Source organism: Heptranchias perlo, chromosome 24, assembly GCF_035084215.1.
Source record: "Heptranchias perlo isolate sHepPer1 chromosome 24, sHepPer1.hap1, whole genome shotgun sequence".
In the NCBI taxonomy this organism is placed as follows: Eukaryota; Metazoa; Chordata; class Chondrichthyes; order Hexanchiformes; family Hexanchidae; genus Heptranchias; species Heptranchias perlo.
In genome coordinates, this window is record NC_090348.1 from 21923685 (window position 1) to 21944547 (window position 20863).

Here is a 20863-nt window from a genome sequence, read left to right on the forward strand (position 1 = left end):
AATCTTCCCCAGGGAGCTGTGTTTATTTTTAGGAATGAGAGATATCAAAACAAATGAGTCTCACTTCAAATGAGTGAAACCAATACCATGAGTAATGGCGATTACAAATTCATTGATTATTCTGACAGACTTTGCACCATCGAAACTCCACAACCATAGCACATGTAAGAAAATTGAAAATTTTAATCTGGTATGGTAGCGGAGAGCACGTTAAAGTGTTTGACATTTCATGGGAAATGACTGCCAATTTGAAGCTTGGGGTGGATGGCTTTGATGATATTCAAAGTGTAACTAAATCTGTATTCAACAGGAAGGTAGGCTGTTGACCACAAGACAGACGAATGCTTTCCAAAACAACTAAGGCAGTTGATTTTACAAGAGGATTATGTAGTTGCATATGCTTACAATACCAATGTAAACGCACTAGGGCCTAAATTCCTTAGCACCCCAAACCGCCGCGATTCCAGTGGTGCGCAGTGACGGCTCGCCAGCGGATGCCAATCAGGTGTCCCGACACAGCATACCTGTCAGGATGGTACGAATTTTGGCCCATGAGATAATTCGAGGAGGGGGGGCGAGGGCGGACAAGAGGCAGCCTGCAGTTATTTTGTGAAGCCAGGAGAAGCAGTACTGCTCCTTTTGACGCCACAAAATACTTAAGATTTTCCAGGTTTTTGGGCCTTTTCTGAGCAACTTCCAGCAGTCCCTTTAAGGACCATTGGTTAGGCTACTTGATCTGGAAATGCCAGTCGGAGTTTGAGTTGAATTGGTTAACAAAGCAGATGTAAGGATTCAGTCAAAATTCTCTGAACAAATTTATTCTAGAGATATATCTCGAAGAATATGATCGAAATTGTTGACATTTCTTGAGATAAGATGAAATAAGGTTGAGATCTACAGACTGTTCAGAGAAATATGAAAGAACACAGGGCAATAATATTGGATAAGTTTAACTATTCCAAGATAGATTGGAGTAAAGATAATGCATATGGTCAAAGTGCGGAACATTTTTTTAGAATGCATTCTGGACTAGTTCCTAGATCAATACGTTTCTTTATAGTCGAACAAGCAAAGAAGTATTGCTTGATTTAGTTCTAGGAAATGAAGTGGAGCAAATAACTAATGTGAGATTAGGAGAATAATTGGAAAATAGCAACCACAACGTAGTTAAGTTCAATGTGAGAATAGAAAAGGATAACAAAGAGTCAAAGATAAGGATGCTAGATTGAAAAAGTCAAAGTTCAGTGAGGTATGAAGGCATTTGGACCAAATTACCTGAGCAGAAAAGTTAATAAACAGGTCAAAGGACCAGCAGTGAATCTTCAAATATGAGATGAATATGGTGAAAAGAGGATACATCAAAGAATGAATATAGACATTAAAACTAACCTGAAACTTAAAAAGGAGGCATAATATATCATTAGAGCTAACAATACTAAAGAAAAACATGACTATAGAACGTTTTTACATGGGAGATGAAAAGAGACATTAGAAGAAAAGGGAATATGCAAAAAAGCTAGCAGGTATAATAAAAGGAGATAATAAGGGCTTTTATAGGCATATAAAACAACAGACTAGTTAGAGAAGGTAGGAGCACTCCGGGATGAAGGAGGGTGTCTTATTGTGGATGATAAAAGTATGCAGAAATTCTGAATAAATATTTTGCATCGGTTTATTTTACAAATTATGGTGGAAGTGAGAATGTAGGTGTACAATAGAAGGATAAGAAACAATTGTTAGAGATAACTGTACAAAAGGAATTGGTTTTAAAAAATAGCACACTCAAGAAGGATAAGTTCTTGATAGAAGGATAAGTTCAGGCTCCTGATACATGTATCTTAGGCTGTTGAAAGAAGACAGTGAGAAGATTGCAGAGGTTTTGGCCACAATTTCTCTACTTTCCTTAAATATGAACATTATGCCATGGTATTGGAGCACAGCCAATGTAACACCTTTGTTCAAGAGGAAGAGAAGGAAAACCATGTAACTATTGACCAGTTAGTTTAACATCAATTGTGAGAAAACTGTTAGAATCCATAATTTGAGATAAAATTAGTGAGCATTTAGAAATGTATGGGTCAATGAAAGACAGCCAATATGGATCGGTTAAAGGCAAGTCATGCTTACAAAGTAAATCATTTTTTTTTGAAGAAGTGACTAATTGGATAGATAAAGTGAATGCAGTAAATGTAGTTTATATGGATTTTCTGAAGGCATTTCTTGCTCACAAGAGGCTTGTTAGAAAAATTCAGGCATGGGGTTTAAGAGGAAACATAGCAACATGGATAGAAAGTTGGTTGACAAACAGTAAACACAGAGTTAGGTAAATGGGTGTTGCTTGGTTTGGAGAAAGATTGGAAGTAGTGTGCCTCATGGGTTCGTATTAGATCTACTTTTGTTCTAGGACTTGAGCATATAGAGAGTGCAATCTCAAAATTTGCTGATGTCACTAAATTAGGGAGTCTGGCAAACAATGAAGAGGACTGTAAAAGAATTCAAGATGAGATAGACAGGTTAGTGGAATGGGCAGACAGTTGGAAGATGTAATTTAATGTGGATAAGTGTGAAGTCATGCATTTAGGGAGGAAATGCAAGGAATACACTCGATGGAAAGACGCTGAGAGATCTGCAGTTCAAATATATAAATGAAAATATATATATGAAAGTGTGAGTGCATAAAAAAGCTAACAGCATTTTGAATTTTATAAATTTAGGCAAAGACTACTAAAGTAAAGTAGTAATGATAAATTTTCACAAATCATTGGTTAGGCCACTTACAGTGGTGTGCATAGTTTTGTGGCATCCCATTATTAAAAGGACATTAAAGTCATAGAGAACATATTTGTAGGTTCATTAGGATGATGCCAGGGATGGGTAACCATAGTTATGAGGAGAGACTTGAAAAATTGGGACTATTTCCACAGGAACAGAGAAGGCTCAGAGGAGATTTAATAGGAGGATTTTGAGAGAGTGAATAGGTAAAAGACTATATCCTCTGATTGGGGAATTAGTGATGAGGGATCATCAATTTAAAATTGTTATCAAGTGAGGAGGCAGAGAGGTTACGAGAATTTTTTTATGCAGTAGGCTTTTGGAGCATGGAATACATTGCCACAAGGATGTGTTGAGGGAGAGATCGTTGCATCTTTTAAGGTAAGATTTGATAAATATTTGAAGAGGAAGATACAGGGTTTTGGGGAAAGAATGGGGCAATGGAATTAGTTTGAATTGCTTTATCAAAGGGCTGTCACACATCCAGTAGGCTGAAAAATCTCCTTCTGTGTCTTAGCCTTTGTCTTGTTTAAAAATTGGAAAGTAGTCAATTATTGAGTTACAATGACCTGTTTATTTACAGTTTTTTTAAATTCAAATGTAAAATGAAATGCGCTATGTTGTACAATTTACCATGCAGCACTTGGTTACATTTACTTTAAAAACAGTACAGCACATAGTACTGTACAATTAATAGCCCTTACTATAGTTCTGTAATAGAAGTGCAGAATTGTAATAAGTTAACTTTGAAATTCATATTAATATTTTATATATATTGTTTGTAATGCGCAATACATCGCTGATGAGGAACAAATGTGTTGAGTACCCTTAGGACAAAAACATGCAGATTTTCATTTCCGCTAGCAATGTTTTATCATTGCTTTTTGATAAGCTCTTATTTTTAGATTACAGTGAGTTTTTCCTCAGCATAAAGCTTAAAAATTAAGAAAATAAGACACTTGTGATCAATCTGAAGATGAATTGACGTCAATGACAGGAAGCTTACACACTTTGAGAGGGTCCCTTTGGCTAGCTACATCTGTTTCACTGTTTAACTGAGCAAATGGCTGGTGAACAGGTCTCCATGGACAAGACTTAAAATGCAATTATTTTAAGAAAGACATTAGAGGAATAAAAACTAAGTGGGACACATCAGTAACTTCACATTCACAGTAGTTACCCAGAGTTACTGCTTCCTTTGAATCTAATTGTTACTCCTTTTTTTAACTTTGTAACATATTTCTACTGTTATAGTCAGGTGCATCAAGGCAGCTACAGATGTTTTTTGATCCCTTGATACTTGTTTCAAGAAGCTTTAGTAGCCCCAAATCATTTTGTTTTCAATATTTTTATACATATTCATAATAAAATTCCATTTCTTTTAATTTGATGCTTTTTTTGGTAAGGTTGAGATAATCTTATTAGGATTTGGCAGTAATGTTAAGTTGATGCATAAATCTAAATTGATAGCTCCATCCTGCCATTTATAACTGATATCTATGAAAGACCACACATATTGCTGTCAGTTGATAATTTGGTAACAAGACAGATTGGAGAATTGTTATTTGAATTAAAATGATTTTAAAAAGTCACTGTCAAGGTTACTTGAAATCTTACACTCAGGTTGTATGGAAACAGTGTCCCTAGGCCAGAGGAGATAAATTGTGGCCTTTCCAAGGAGTCTTTTTTCCCCTTGCTTCTTTATTTTCCATCCTTGTTCTCACTATAAGGTTAACATGGCAGTAAATTTGCCATGTCCTTTGCATAAAGCTTTCTACCAGCAGCAGATTCTGTCCTCCAGCCATCAATAAATTGATCTGCCATAATTAAAGAATGCAGTATTCCTGATGTTCACGATATAATAGAAGTTTCAACCATGAAATCAAGCTGTCAAACAAGCAAAAACAAAGAAAAAAGCTGAAAATACTCAGCAGGCCAGGCAACATCTGTGGGGGAAAAAACAAATCCTGAGGAAAGGTTTTCACATCTGAAATGTTACCTCTGTTTCTCTCTGCAGATGTTGCCTGACCTGCTGAGTATTTCCAGCATTTTGTGTTTTTGTTTTCAGATTTCCAGCATTTGTAATATTTTGATTTTGCTAAAAAAAAAGCAGGTTTACTGTCAGGTTAACCTGTTATATGGATAGATTTCCATTTGCTCAGACATTTTTATTCCTATCAATATCACGACAGATACATTTAGCAGATCTTTGGTAGTTGCATTTAAAATCAATATCTAACCAACATACCTTAGAAAGAATGTCATTGAGTTTTCATTAGAAAGTTAAAGTAGAGCTGTTTTACTTCAAAGAATTGGTATTAAATCGCACTAAAAGCACATACAATGTGAGAAAGAAGAAACTCCTTGACATTTTGGGCAAAAGGAGGCCTCTTACAAAACAATTATATAGGACCATAATTTGCTGTGGCAGGGCATCTAATGGTGTCTGCTGTTAGTGCTCTTGCACGTTTAGGTTTTTTAATTTTTTGCATGGCAAGTTGCTGAAAGTGGGAGCTGATAACGTCGCAGCAAGGGAAACGGCATCTGGGACCTTAGTGAACAGGGCAAGTAACTGTGTATCTCCTTAATCAATCAGATTGAAGGATTGTGAAATTAACAGCGCAAGGAATGAGAAGGAAGTGTAAATTAGAGTAGGTGAATTCAATGTCAAATCAGGTACAGAAAAAAATAAAGAGAGGGAAAGAAAGATTGGACTAAAAGAGAGAAAAAAAGAGACAGAAAAGTAAAAATAAAATTAGAAATTATACCTTTGTAAGATTTCCAACAACAATTAAAACCTGAAGGAAGGAATGAGAATTCACATTTGTAATGCTTAATTTTCAGTGCCAGAGATCTTGATTGGCAGTAATTAACACATCACATCGTTAAAAGGGTACTTAGACTGGAATGGACAAGACTTGACATTCTGTGTGAGTTTAGTTTGTATCTACCCGCGCAAATACTGCAAATTCACGCCAATGCATGCATTTCAATGATGAAGCAGACAGCAAGATGCCGTTTTCATGAAGCTAACAGCGGAGCGGTGCATCTCGGACATCAACTTTTGCATATCCGCGTTTAACCGCACATCTGTCTCTCGCCTGAAGTCGTTATACCATTTGAGCAGAAATAACAGTGAGCACCATTAGTCTCACCATTATTTTGACAGCAAAATCTGGGCTATTGTGTTTTCAAGGTCCTATGAGGGTCTTTTTTGCTTTTAAATGCATATCAAAAGCTGTTTTGCATTTCAACAAATAGCTACACTATAAGATCTTTTATTAGTTGAAAATGATGGTTACTAAACTGAAGTTGGATGATGTTAGTTTGCACAAATAAAATTGCAGTAACTATTTAGCTTGGATTGGTGCTGTCTGAAACTTGGATCTCTGTGTTGCCCACTTTCATGACCCCTAACATCCTACAAGCTTTCAGATAATTTAGAAATCTGCTTTCAATTATAGACTCGGGCTTCTAGAGTAACTAATTTATATTCTGCGTAAGGAAACAAAACATAAAAATAATTTTAAAAACTTAATAGTTTACATAAAGTACTTCTTTAGTCACCTAAAAAAGAATATTTATTGGAACAAATTAAGATAGGCTTTTTCAGCGACCTTTTGTTTTAATTGTCCAAAAAGTTTAGACTCATCCAAATCAAGTCATCTTTGTGCTATTGTGAAAATGTTAAAGATAGAATAACTTAGTAGTCATTAAACTATAATGTAAAGACATTCCAAGGAGGAACATTCTGTCTTTAAGATGTTTTTCTGCGTGTAGGAATAATGTTTGGGTATGCAATTAATTTGATGTTTAAAATACTAAACAAACGTAATTTGATTCAGTATCCCATTTTGATAAGGGAATCATGAATTCTGTTTTTTGCTAAGGTAATTGAAGAAAAAATAACTCTGCTTTGGTCTGTTGATTATGTTGGGTAAATGATCGATTGCACCATATTTTGAAGATTTCGTGGAAATGTCATTCTTCTCTTAGCAATACTGCCTATTAATGACTTCCTAGGTCATTGTCACTCAATCTTCCCATAGAGCTGAGTACTTAGGGCGTCGTCTAGCACTACTCTTTGCCTTATTATGCAGCTAAATAATGATGGTATGTCAAACCAAGCTCAGCTTTAATTGGACATAATACTGTTGCTTGAATAACAATGAGATGATGGTCTTTTTGTCAGGCATTCCTTAGTAAAGTTACCTTATTTGTCAGGAGTGTTAGTGTACTATTCTTGTCCTGTAATAATACAGCACTGAGATAACATCCAATTTGTAAACAGCTGATGGTGAACTGTCTCCAATACAGGTATCTGAGATTTTCCTTCTCTGCATATTACCACTCCCCTTGTATCTCTGTAAGTTATTATTCATGTTTATGTTGCGCTCAGGAAAGCTACATCTTTCTTATTAGGCAAAATAGGCAAAATTAACATCCTTCATCATCTCTTGTTCACTGCAGTATCAAACATTGTATTCAAGTAAGGCTTTTCAAATGGTGTCCCAAATACACATGTACTGGGTCACACCCTTTATTTTATTAAAAGTTTGTGTGTTGCTTTTTGTTTTTAGTGAGCCTCTTAAAATTGATGTTTGTTAAAGGAGAGCTTATAGGGACTGGATGACACAGTGGGTCAGTATGCCCTCGTTATACCTTTGAGACCAGTATTCAAATCCAGACTAATAACAAGAAAGACTTTGTCCTACCTATGTGTAAGAATCCTATGTAAAATTAAATTATGCAGATTCAACTCAGCCACAGAGGATTTGGGCCTCAGCACAAAACTGCACTATAGACTAGGGCCCTGAAATTCCTGGAGCTGAAGGTGGTGGCGGTGGGAGGGAGAGAATATGGGGCGGAACCTGATCCAACTGGGATTCTGCCCCATTTGTCCAAATTCCAGTAAGGGGGACCATGGGTGGATTTTCTGTAGACACTTTCCCCCCCCCCCCCCCCCACAACATTAAGGGGGTGTGTCTGGGATGTTCCCAGGTTTTCCCAGGAAATTCTGCCCTTTATGCCCCTGAAAGACCTCAGTGGAATTCACAACAGCTAAGACCTGTGATGAGTTCCTTTGAAGCCTGCAAAAAGGCCCTAAACCTCTAGTAGACTAAAGTAATCAATTCTGGATTATCTTTTCTAGCATTTTGAGGCCTGGAAATTACTGATGACCCTGCTTGACACTTTTGTACAACAGTTCTCTCCACTTTTTAATGGAGGTGTTACCTCTCTGCAGCCTTTGACACGGCCGACCACACCATCCTCTTCCAATGCCTCTCCTCCATTGTCCAGCTCAGTGGGACTACCGTCACCTTTTTTTTAACATTACATAGGATTTACAACACAGAAACAGGTTATTTGGTCTAATTGGTCTATGCCAGTGTTTATACTCCACATGAGCCTCCTCCCATTCTAATTACCTCTTCCCACTCTGCCCCCACATATCTCTACTGCCTTCTTCTTCATGTATGCATCAAGCCTCCTCTTAAATGCATAAATGCTATCTGCTTCAACCATTCCATATGGCAGCGAGTTCCACATTCTCACCACTCTCCGTGTAACGAAACCCCATCTAAATTCTTTATTTGATCTGTCAGTGGCTATCTTATATTTATGCCCCCTTGTTCTGGACTCACCCACAAGTGTTGGTTCCACTCTTATCTATCCAATCGTAGCCGGAGCATTTCCAATATGGCTCAAAGTCTTTAATTAGCAGAGATGAGTAGGACAAGTGATTTATCGATCAATCCACTCAGAAAATGACATTTTCACTGCCTCCAGAATTTTGTTTTATGCAAAATTTTGGCACTGTGCAGCAAATTGCACTACATGCAGTAAGGTGTAGAAACTCACAGGATTTATCTTGGAATGTCACGCTGCACCAAATCACATAGGTGTTGATGAGCAAAGTGGAATATTTCACAGTGGTACGGTAAGAGGAGCTTCCCTGAGGTTGGATTCACATTGCATTATTCATAGAGAAAGAGTATCACAATAAGATTTTGGAAAAATTTTGAGCATCATTGATCAAAGATGACTGTGTTCAACTTTTTAAAAAGTACGGACCATGAACATTTGTGTTTATATATGCTTTAAATGAGTTTTATATATTACTGCACTGTACAGCATGCAGGGATAATAGCTGAGAACAGTATCATATGAAGTAGCAGAATATGGTTCAATAAAATAACATTAACCTCGTTAGAATTAGTGGAGTCAGAGGAGGTATACCAGAAGATAGGAGGATATAAAGACCACCCTTCTGTCCATTTAATTTTTCTATCTTGGGTAAATAGATGTCTGTCTATCATTGTTTTATTGTAAGTGCCATTTTACCATAGACTCCTGATGATTCTAAGCTGCATTTGCAACTTTTGAAACAATTTTTAGCCATCACTTCTCAATAGTCCTGTATGACAGAAATTCTTTTCCTGATGACTGGAAGCTAATGATGTAATTGTACAGATTATTGCCAAGAACGTTTGAAGGTTTTGAGGAAAATGTGAGTTTCTGTCCTGTGCCTAGTTTCAACACCATTTTGCACAATTTTCTGTAGGAGAAAATAATTTGCACAAATCAGGTTTTTGGAGTGTTTGTCTTGAATCTGATGATTTTTTTCCTTCCTTTAAAAATATGTTCATTTTTCATAACTCTCTTGTCCAGCTTTAGTCACAATGATACTATTGTCATAGTAATAATCATATTAGTGTGAATGAATGGACTGTCACAGAATAGGACCAAAGGAGCCATTTTTAAAGCAGGCTGTGAAAAATGTTTGTCCTTTCTCTATTAGTCTAACCCTAATCCTAACTTTGGCTGAATCTCAAATTGATTAAAGTTTTTTTTTACTTTGTAACAGTTAGGTATAAGACAGTAGTCTAAAGCCCTGATGCTGCAATAAGCTAATGTACAGATATATAGTGCCACAGAATGATAAAATGTCAGCTTTTATCCCTGTGATTCCCTATATGCTGAATTCCCAATGTCAGGCAGAGCCATCTTTGAAGCTGCCATGCAGAGATAAGGTACTTTTCCTGAGAGAAGGTGAAAAAGAATGTCAAAGGAACATTCAAGCACATTCTAGTAAAGGATAACTGAGTAGCTTTAGTGGGTACTACCAGCTTGTCGCTTATTAACTTCTCGCACCTTGTCTCTTCCTGGCACCTTTTTTTGCTTGACAAATGACCAAAAAATCATTAGCATGAAACTATATTCCTACCACTCCATGACATAGCATGTTGGCCTACCCACGCGTTGTGCTACTGCGCTACTTCAGTCCTGATATTGTTATAGACATTAAGCTACATTATTGATTGTGTGGCAATTTTCAGTAAAAAGGTTACTGCTGCATCTATAACAACGAAAACAGGAAACCTACAAAGCAATGTTAATCCCATATTCATTAATGTGATAGAAAAATAGCATTATATAATTAAGAAAAAAAAGATAATCCATTCACATGATGGTATCAACAGGAGAGCAGTACAAACAGTATGCATGATATATCCAACAGTTACTGTTTGAAAAGAAATGGTTCTGTTTATAGACGATTCTTATAGCATGTTGCAGCTTTGAATGTGGTAAACCAACTGCTAAATTGGTGCAATACATCAAATAAAAATATTAGCAGCGTATTTGTTGAGGAAGATGAAGTGTTCCACATGGAGCAGTGCCTTGTTGCTGGTGAGGTGACCCTGAGCTGGCAGAGCAGAGCTGATTGCTGAGAGACTCACTCAATTAGCTCCTTGCCTAATGATTTTTAAACTCCCTAACACTTTCTGCTCCGTTATGCTTTACGTACATCCTAGATGGGTCAGATTCACGTTCATTTGCTTTTGAAATGAGGCCCTATGATATACGAGGATAGTTTGAGAATTTGGTCATGGAATTATAAACAGATGGTTTCAAGCAATTTCTCAACCAGTCATCTGAAAGTATGGTCTAAATAGTTTCCACCTCCAAAATGTTTATAAAATCAATAATGGCAAAAGGTCACCTTAAGTCTAGAAGTTGCACTTTGCAAAGATGCTGGATCTTACTGTTGTCCTTGATGATAACAAGCGTTGCTGAAAGAAAAAATGCCAGCAGTACTTTATGAAAAACCGCAATTTTTTCCCTTCTGCGATTCACTTAATCATGCACAGCCCTTTTCAGTTGGTTTGACAGAAAAAGAAAGAAAGATTTGCATTTATATAATGCCCTTCATGACCTCAAGACATCCCAAAGCATTTTACAGCCAATACAGTACTTTTTCTTTGCAGTATAGTCATAGTGTAATGTAGGAAACGCAGCAGGCAATTTGCACACAGCAAGGTTCAACAAAAAACAATCTGATAATCTGATTTTTTTTGAAGTGATGGTGGTTGAGGGATAAATATTCGTCAGGACATTGGGGAGGACTCCCCTGCTCTTCTTTGAAATTGTGCCATGGGATCTTTTACATCCACCAGACAGGGCCTTGAAGGTGCTGTCCGAAAGACAGCACCTCCAACAGTGCAGCACTCTCTCAGTATTGCACTGGAGCGTCAACCTAGATTTTTGTGCTCAAGTCTCTGGAGTGGGACTTGACCCCAGAACCTTCTGAGTCAGAGGCAAGAGTGCCAGCAACTGAGTCACATCTGACTTACTGGCCATGGGCACAATTAGCATCAGTTAGCTTAGCAGCATTCCTGCAACAGGGTGGGATAATTGCCAGCTCCTGTTATTGTCGTCCCCCCCCCCCCCCCCCAATACCATGATCCAGAGATTAGGAAAGGTGCACCACCTACTGGTTCACCCAGGAAATTCAGTCTTAACATGGGTGGTAAACTCAAAGGAGTAGTACTGACTTCATAGGTACCTTGCAGCCTGATTTATTAGGCCACCCCAAAATCTCCATATATAATGTAACCACGCATCGTGCTTTTGTAGGAAACATAACCTAAATAAAAGGTGAATTATATTTACTTGAAGCAAAGATAATACTGGGATGTTAAAATTATTTTCTTAATAGCTTACTCTGTTGGAGTCAGCTCTGTCAACAAATGAGAATGATGCAACAATTCTTAATTAGACTCTTGTAGAGACATATTTCTGTGGCAGAAATACCTGGAGGTTTGCTTGTCAGTGTAAGATGTATCTGTAAAGAAATGAACCTCCACTGTAATCTGAGCCTGTAAGAAAACTAAACAGAGAAGGTAGGCTCCTTTGCTAGGATGACATGCTTCACTGGCAATGCTTTGCTATATTTCTGCTGCTTAGCAACACCATACTTAAAGCTATATTTAAAAAGATTCAAATACAAAGTGGAACATCATTCATGATGGCAGAGGATGCTTCCTCCAGGGGTCATGTCTATCAATGATGCATAAAATTTATGCACTGTCTTTAAGCAAAAAAGTTTAGGGTTTGGGTGCATCCTCCCTTCATGAACGTTAAGAGATATGCAGAAGGGGGAAAAATCACAGGGATATAGTTAATGAGTCTTATACCACATGTAATGATGCCATATTAGAGTTTCTTTAATTGACATTATTTTTGAATGATCAGATGACAGCTCCATTTACCGCCATTAGTAACCTCCACCATGTCTTCGGTACTGGCTATCCACAATCAAACATTCCAACCTATCCTCAATTCAAGGGCGATGCCTCCATTTTTGAGCAATCAACCACATATTTTAATATTTGTACACTTATTACATAGTTTACTGTCATATTTTGTATCAAACAGAATAAATTAAGGATTTGTGAAAATGCAAATCTTCTTAGGGCCCAAGCTAGCCCCAAAATGTCTTGGAAAATTTGGTTGCATTTCATGCCTTTCTCACTTGGCTGCATCTTCACCCACATAAAGTTTTCCTCAGATTGGAAGGTCTGCATTTACTTTTGTAATTTCTGTCTCTCACTCCCATCTAGCCTCAGATTCTTCACAATTGCAGCTTTCTTTGCTTATTTCTCACTCTTGGTGGCTTCTGTTCACTGCTTTCTTCCCTCCGCCTCTATCTCCACATGTTACATTCACAAGATTACAAGATAGATTTGGATGAAGGAGTTTTCACCTCACGCTTTCTGGAATACCAACCCTGCTGTCTTCCCATTATAAGATCAATCTAGTAGTTCCTCAAATGAGCCCAGTGATCCAGGCTGAATCACTTTTCCTAACAACCCATTCATAACAACACCTGTGTCAAGAAATACTTCCTGACATTCGTCCTAAACTTGCCTTTCACAATTCTGAACCTGTGCCATCCACTCCTGCTGAGCAGGTATATCTGTAACTATTGTTCTGGGTTTACTTTCTATGGGCACATGCACTTTTCATAGCTTTATATATATATATAAAGAGATAACCCAGATAGGACCTCTACTGTGTCCTTTCTGGGCTATCTCTTTTCAAGACTGAAAAGCCTGAGCTTATCAAGTCTTCATTGTTCATCCCTCTAACATGAGGGATCAGCCAAGTTGCTCTCCACTTTAACTCCTCTAGGGCCTGGATGGCCCATTTATGTCATTGTGACTAGAACTGTATGTCGTAGGAAGGTGTGGCCTAACTGTTCTGCAAGTGCCATCATAATCTCATTGCACCTCTTAACAATGATGCTTCACATCTCTCTCCAACCAATCAACCACAACAATATTGCTGTATTGTTTATTTTTGGAAAGCCATCACATCCTATCATATATCCTACACATAGCTATGAAAAGCACGTATATTCCAAGGTCTGACAAGTGATTCTCCATACCCTCAATTTATTTTGAATAGTACTTAAATGGGTGGCAATCTTCTTAGTTCAACACTGTGCCAAGTAAGTGGGTACTAATGGGAGAACTGATTATTGTAAACACTGAATTAGGAAATCTCAGTATTTAAGGCATAAATGTTATATTCGCTGATCACATTTTGTGTACGCAGTGTTTCTGTATCTATAAGTACTTTGCTCATAAATTTGATCAATCGTGTTCTAAAGTGGAGACTGCATGGATACACATTTTAATTACAAACTGGGGAAACAAAATGTGACTAAAATTCTATCAGGTACTGCATCTGTTAAGCCCACAACAATGCAGTTCATCAGTAGTTCTTTTCCTTAATGGCTTTGTTTGACACAACTTATATAAAGATCTCTTAAATGTGGTACAAAACTGAAGACTTGTAAAATTCTTCTTTAATAAATAAAAAGATTTTTCTAGCTTCATTTAAAAATGGAATATGTCTCCCGATTGATTATGTTTATTTGCATTCAACAGGACAGGAAAGGTTGTTCAGACAGCCCAGCTTAACATATTTTCCCTTTGCTTTTTGTCCCAATGGATAGATGTGATGAATGGCTGCTGTCCATTCACAGCTCTATGGTAGGTGGCAGCATTCACCTATCTGAAAATAAATGATTTACAAATGACTGAAAACATTTTATGATGAAAGCAAGAAACTTTTTGGATTCTAACAAAAAAGAATAGCTGGGATGTGATTTATATAAGACTAGGATTGTGTGTTATAGTGTCATGGGTCTGGGAAGGAAAAAGAAAACAAAAATATTTTTTAAAACTTTATTGATCTTTGGAGGACTGAAGTCTTATTTTATGCGGTGTCTAGGCTATAACAAAAAGTGGAATTTTCTGTTTCCTCGACTGTAGAACGTAAATCAAAACACGCCCGTGGGCTCTGTGTGTGTTCCTTTCATGCTGTAATACTAAGTAGGATTGTTCTACAGAATATAACTCTAAACGAAGGGTGTCCAGTGCTAACTCCAATAACAGTAAATAACATTGAGGGTTTATTTAGTACTGACACGAGAGCAAAGTCCTGCCAATATCGATATGTACTTGATGACTTCTGTCTGTATATCTTCTCCCTACATTCTTTTAAGTAATGTGTATTACCAATTGTGTCGTTATTTTAATAAATCATTATCTGGTTGTGTTTGCAAAACCATAATTGTGCTAAGATTGCGTTTGTAACTACGCTGTAATAGCTGAGCAGACAATTTTTTTTATCGTAGCCGCGTCTGTCCAGATTTGAGTATTCCTGCACATCCAGTCATGCAGCAATATGTCTGCACACTTATTCAAGACCCACAGTACATGTTGTGGAGAATATATGAGGGTGGATTCTTCACCAGAGTGGACACGGGCGGCTGGCCAGTGAAGCCGATAATCCCCCGGGAGGTCTAGTCCATTGAGGACTGGGTCTCATCTGTATCAGTTCAGTGAGCAGCGGCCAGAAACCGAGCACCCCGGGGAAGCCCATTAGCTTTGGAGCGCCACAATATCAGATGGTGTGTCCGGCCTCCGCACCGGAGGAAGGTAAGTTCCCGGGGAGGGCAGGGCAGCGGGCCAGGCTGCCTTCTTAGACCCTGGAGGAGAACTCCTGCTCCGCCTGGCCCCACCAAAAATGAAGAGGAGCTGACTTGTGGGATGCTCTTCGGATGGCCAGCCACCTGATGCCGCTCTGCCAAGCTCAGTCCCAAAAGGGCAAGTCCTCTCAAGTACATTATAGGACCCCGATTAGCAGTTTTAAATCGGTCAACCGCCTGACTCGGGGGTCCCTCTGGCCACAATAATGGTGGCAACGGGACGGTAAGTTCTGAAAATTCATCCCCTTAGCTTCGCAAAATTTTAGCGAGAAACAAAAGTGAGGCTCCCACATACTAGTTTGCGAAATATTTGAGCCCAATTTGGTGCATTTTAAAACCAGGCACCACAGTACAAAGCTGGCATTTGTCTCTGAGTAGACTGAAGCTTCTGAGGATACTGAAGATGGGAGGGGGACACAATCCCACTGCAATAACCAATCATCCCTTTTACATCTGTCCACACGCGTGCACTCATGCGGGTGGAAACAGGTGAGAATGTGTGAAAATAAATACAATAAATTGAGTGCTTGTTCTTCTTAACATTATGTTACTACGTTATAGACTTAAAGTCAGTGGGCTGAATAAAACTGTGTAAAGTTTATTACCCAAAACAAATTTATACGTGGCTGGACAGATCCTAACCAATTCAACTTTACAAGCAAGGCTCCAAAACTCAACGTGGGCTACTGCATTTGTGTGTGGCTGTACTTTTACCAATTCTTTTCAAAATTTCATAACTTGGTGGATTTCAAATTATTAGAATGTTCAACTTTGGCACAGAGCAAAGCAGCAGGTTCTTATAAACACACTTGCTGTATTTCATAACCCCCCGCACTCATTTTCAAAGCAGTTATCAGCGAGACATAAACTACCGATGAAAATAGAAAGGTACATATTTCCTCCCTAACCACAGCCACCTCATTTATTCTTAATGGTCTTCCTTAGCATATTTGCGTTATGTGAGGTGTGGTGGTGGAGGGGAGAGCTGGTTTCAAAGGTCTGCGATGATCCTCTTTTTCATTTGTTATCATGATTTTTTTCCTCTGAAGTTGGTGCCAAGGTTTTGCTGCAAATACCATTAGCCGAGACCTGATGTTAACTGAAAGCACATTTTTTCCCCTAAATGGTCTTCTCTCTTCAGCATAACAGGTAGAATTTGTTGTTTGTTTAAAACAAGGCACTCAACTTTTACAAACATTCAGATACTTCTTGTTGGTTCCATGGCTGATATCCAATTTCTCTCTGGCGTAGACAGTAGGATGAAAGTTTTGCTTCCTCGTGGCTATGCAATTTGATTAAGTTAGAAAAAAAATCTGGCTGGCATTGTAAGGGTTAAAAATGCTATTTTTATTACCCAGCGTAAATTCAAAGTGTTTGTTCTAGAGATATAGGGTAGATTTTGACTGCGATGGTGTAAAACGTGTTATAGCGAATCGGCCGCCCGTTTTACATCTCTCCCTTGGAAATAAAAATTAGGAGAGATGTAAACCGGACTGCCGATTTGCTACTTTATTGGGGATCGATAGGTGGTGGGGATGCAGAATTGCATAATAGAATGAACATACGTGAATTTTTAATAGGCTTTCTATGCTCTGCGTTTTCTTTTGTTCAAAAAATTTATATTTTTAATTATCTTCATTCAAATGTTGATAGAGGTCACAGCAGTTAGTGTAATATTAAACACGAACTGTGAGATTGACCTGATGAGTATAAATATGAATCAGTGGGTTAATGTGAGATTTGCCACCATGTAGCTGATCTCAAGAGTGAAATCCTTATCTGTTATTCTTCACTTAAGACATCACAGTTACTTACAGAATCTTAGAAAAATTCTTTTAAAAAGATTTTTTAAAAAGCCAGTCATTTCCTTCTGGTTTTTCTGTCCTTAATAATCTGGCTTTTCGTAGCGGGCAGAAGATGGGATTTACAAGCAATTTCAAATCTATAATCGCTTCCCTCAGCAACTTCTTTCAGTCTCAAATTGACGGAGGGGTATGCCAATTTAGCCCATTCCCTACAAGGAGTACCTGAAAAGTGGTCTTAAAGGGACAGGCCAGTTCAACACAGCTCCATCTTAGCACTAAACTTAACAACATGCTCCAGAACAAGGAATGCTCGTGAGGAATGCCATGGGAGATCAGCTAGTTTTTTTATTGATTTAAAATGTTGGAGTTCAAACCCAGGTTTGACATTTTAGAATGAATCTGAGCTAACAGGGCTGTCAGTCCATTCCCTGATGTCTTTCATGTCCCATACTATGATATTGCATTGATAAAACACCAGCCTGTGAAGAACAGGTGTATGTACTGTAGCCCTCGCTTACATGAACACACATCAGATCATTTCTGATTTGCTTTTTAAAATGTTTGGGCAGATTTGTAAAGGAGACCTTTCAATGTAAAACTGAAAAGAAAACTAAAGTAAGTTGAGAGCTTTTATACCCAGTGATACAGAATCCCAGTAGAGAATATTGGAGAGCTGTAATTCAGATTGAATTGGTAGGTTGCCAGCTCAGAGATAGAGAGAGAGAATACTGTTTTCATTTAAAAAGTTTATTATCAATATATCTGGAGAAATCCTACTTCATGTAAGAGCCTTTGTCTGTCTGAAACACTTTATTTCAAATTTCAATAAACATGAGATTTTTTTTTACATATCCTGCTTATCTTGAACCTTGCTATAAGATCTTCTAGGCACAATGCTTATTGTGGTGGGAAAATGAAGATGAAATTATTTACCATGTGTTTTAGTCATGTTTAAACATGACCCCATATGAGAATTGATTTATCCAGCTGACATCTATCATTAACAAAGCTCCATTTACAGGGAGCTTTAAGTTATTTTTGATGTGCATTTCAGAAGATGATTCTTACAGGAAGGATGCAACAAAATCAATTAATTATATGTTCTTGTAGCTAAAAAATAAAATCATTTTACTGTAATGAATTTCCCCAGATCGACCTTCAATCCTAAATTGGATAACAATCTTGTTGGATCTTTAATCTTATTAAAAACTGAGAACCTCTTGAGCCAACAATATTAGTTTTGACTGATTTGGATCCCATTGCTGGAGTTTTGGGTGAGAGATGGTGTAACTGTAGAAGATCCTCAAAAACAGTAGATTCTCACTTAATTAATAATTTTAAATCTGAAATTGATAGATTTTTGCTAGCCAAGGGTATTAAGGGATAAGAATCCAAGGCGGATAGATGGAGTTAGGATACAGATCAGCCATGATCTCATCGAATGGTGGATCAGGCTCGAGGCGTGGAATGGCCTACTCCTGTTTCTGTGTTCCTATGTAGAGTTCCTATGATAAAGGTCTATATTGAACAATGATTCAATTTTTAATTGAATTTCATTATGACAATGCATGTCATTTGTATGATTTATTTTGAACAATAAGCACATTTTTCACTAGTTATATTTTTCGTACATGACATCTACATCTTATTCTGGATTGATTATCAGTATGTATTTAGTATTTTAGGTATTCTGGATTGTTTTAAGTGTTTATTGACAAAATTATTTAGCCTTTGCAGTCAAAGGAGAAAGAATATGTTGGCTGATGCTGGAGTTATACATATATGATTTTCGAGTGTGTTAGATTAGACATGTTCCGTTACGAGATTCACACAAACCTACCAATGAGAAGGGAAAGAGTACTACCAGCAGTGCACAGATATGGATCAGGTAGTCAAGAATAATCATGAAACAAGAGAAAAATCCTAATAGGATTACCGTAACAACCATATTGGCCATCATTGTGGCAGGTTACTCTTGTATTTTTACCTGTTGAAAAATCTCAAATTCTCATGCTAAAACCTTAAAGGAAATGGATGATTTAGAGCTGACGAGATGCTAGAATTTCAAATTGTAAACAATTTTACAACACCAAGTTATAGTCCAGCAATTTTATTTTAAATTCACAAGCTTTCGGAGATTTTCTCCTTCCTCAGGCAAATGTTTCAAGATCTCCTTGAAGCCTCAAAGTCAGTCAACCCAGCAGTGTATAAGGTCACAACAGAAGATCAGGTCCTTACTTTGAAGGCAGTAAGTGAAGTTGTCTGATTGTTTTTTACATTATTGTCCTGAGAATAAGTTTTGAGTGGTTAGTTTAATGGTGCACTATATTGAAAATGTATTTTCCAAAACTAATAATATTTTGTACAGTATTGTTCATTCCACTTAAGGTTAGAACATTTAAGTGCACATCTCATTTTATTGTACTGTTACTTTAATTATAGGATTTCTCCATTATTCACATCTATTGAATCCTACTTTGTTCGGTATCATTTTAGTTAAAGATAGTGTTCAGAAGTTCAGATCTGAGGGGCTGGTTAACACTTTTTGTATCGGTATTAACAAGTAAGTTTCATGTGCTAAACTCAATTTACCAAACTATCTTATTATGTAGAATATTAAATATTTTCTAAAATGAGTTAAAATATTACAGCATGTTGTTTATAGACTTCTCTTAAATGGAACACATCATTTATATATTATAGTTGTTAGCCTGGGCTCAGTTGTAGCACTCTCATCTCTGAGACAGAAATTTGTGGGTTCAAGCCCACTCCAGAGACATGGGCACATAATCTAGACTGAGAGGGTGCCGCACGGTCGAAGCTGGTGATACCTTTTGGATGAGATGTTAAATCATTGTCACTAGATCAAAATACTGGAACTCCCTGCTTAACAGCATTGTGGGAGTACCTTCACCACATGGACTGCAGTGGTTCAAGAAGGCAGTCCACCACCACTTTCTCAAGGACAATTAGGGATGGGCAATAAATGCTGGTCTTGCCTGTGACACCCATATCCTGAGAATGAATTTTATAAAAACAAGGTCCAGTCTGCCCTCTCAGGTAGATATAAAAGATCCCATGGAACTATTTGCCAATATTTCTCCCTCAACCAACATCACTAAAACAGATGATCTGGTTATTAATCTATCTGCTGTTTGTGGGACCTTGCTGAGTGCAAATTGGCTGCTGTGTTTCCATACATTACAATGGTGAGTACACTTCCAAAGTATTCCATTGGTTGTGAATTGCTTTGGGGCATCCTGAGGCTGTGAAAAGTGCTATATAATGCAAATGTGTTCTTTCTTATAAGTTGTTTTAACCCTAGTTGCAGAAGAGCAACCTTACTGGACTAGTCTAACATTTCTATTCCCCCAACCAGGTATCAGTTGAGCCTTTGAGTGAAGCTGTCAGTTTCTAACGATCAGTATAAAATTATGGCTGGACTGCTGGTGGACAGTCCCCAACTGCTGGTGTAAAAGTGGTACTGCCAGAATTCCAAAAGTATGCCTCCTGTGTGATTCCTTGACTGGGAAATGGAAGATTCTGTAGAGGTGAGAGCAAGAATCATTCCCAGCATGTGTTTCGTCCTTCTTGCTGATGGTTATAATGAATACTGCAGACAGCGGTAGAATGAGGGACTTCAAGCTGATTAAAACATTTGACAGTCAACTCTCTGTCTCCTATCGCAGCATACAATATGCTGGAATGTTCATTCTAGCTGTCACAGTGCATGTAATTTGATCTCTTGGTTTATTGATTTGATAGTCTGAAGGTTTCACTGCAATAGACATCATCTGTTCTTCCATCTATAAAGGCACTTAAGGCTAAAACGGGTGTTAATATTTTATACTTCTTACTTTAGTTGAACTTGTAAATGGAATACAATATTCTGTATTCAAATAAATTTCTTTATCTTTGGATAAAATCTATCACTTGGAATCAA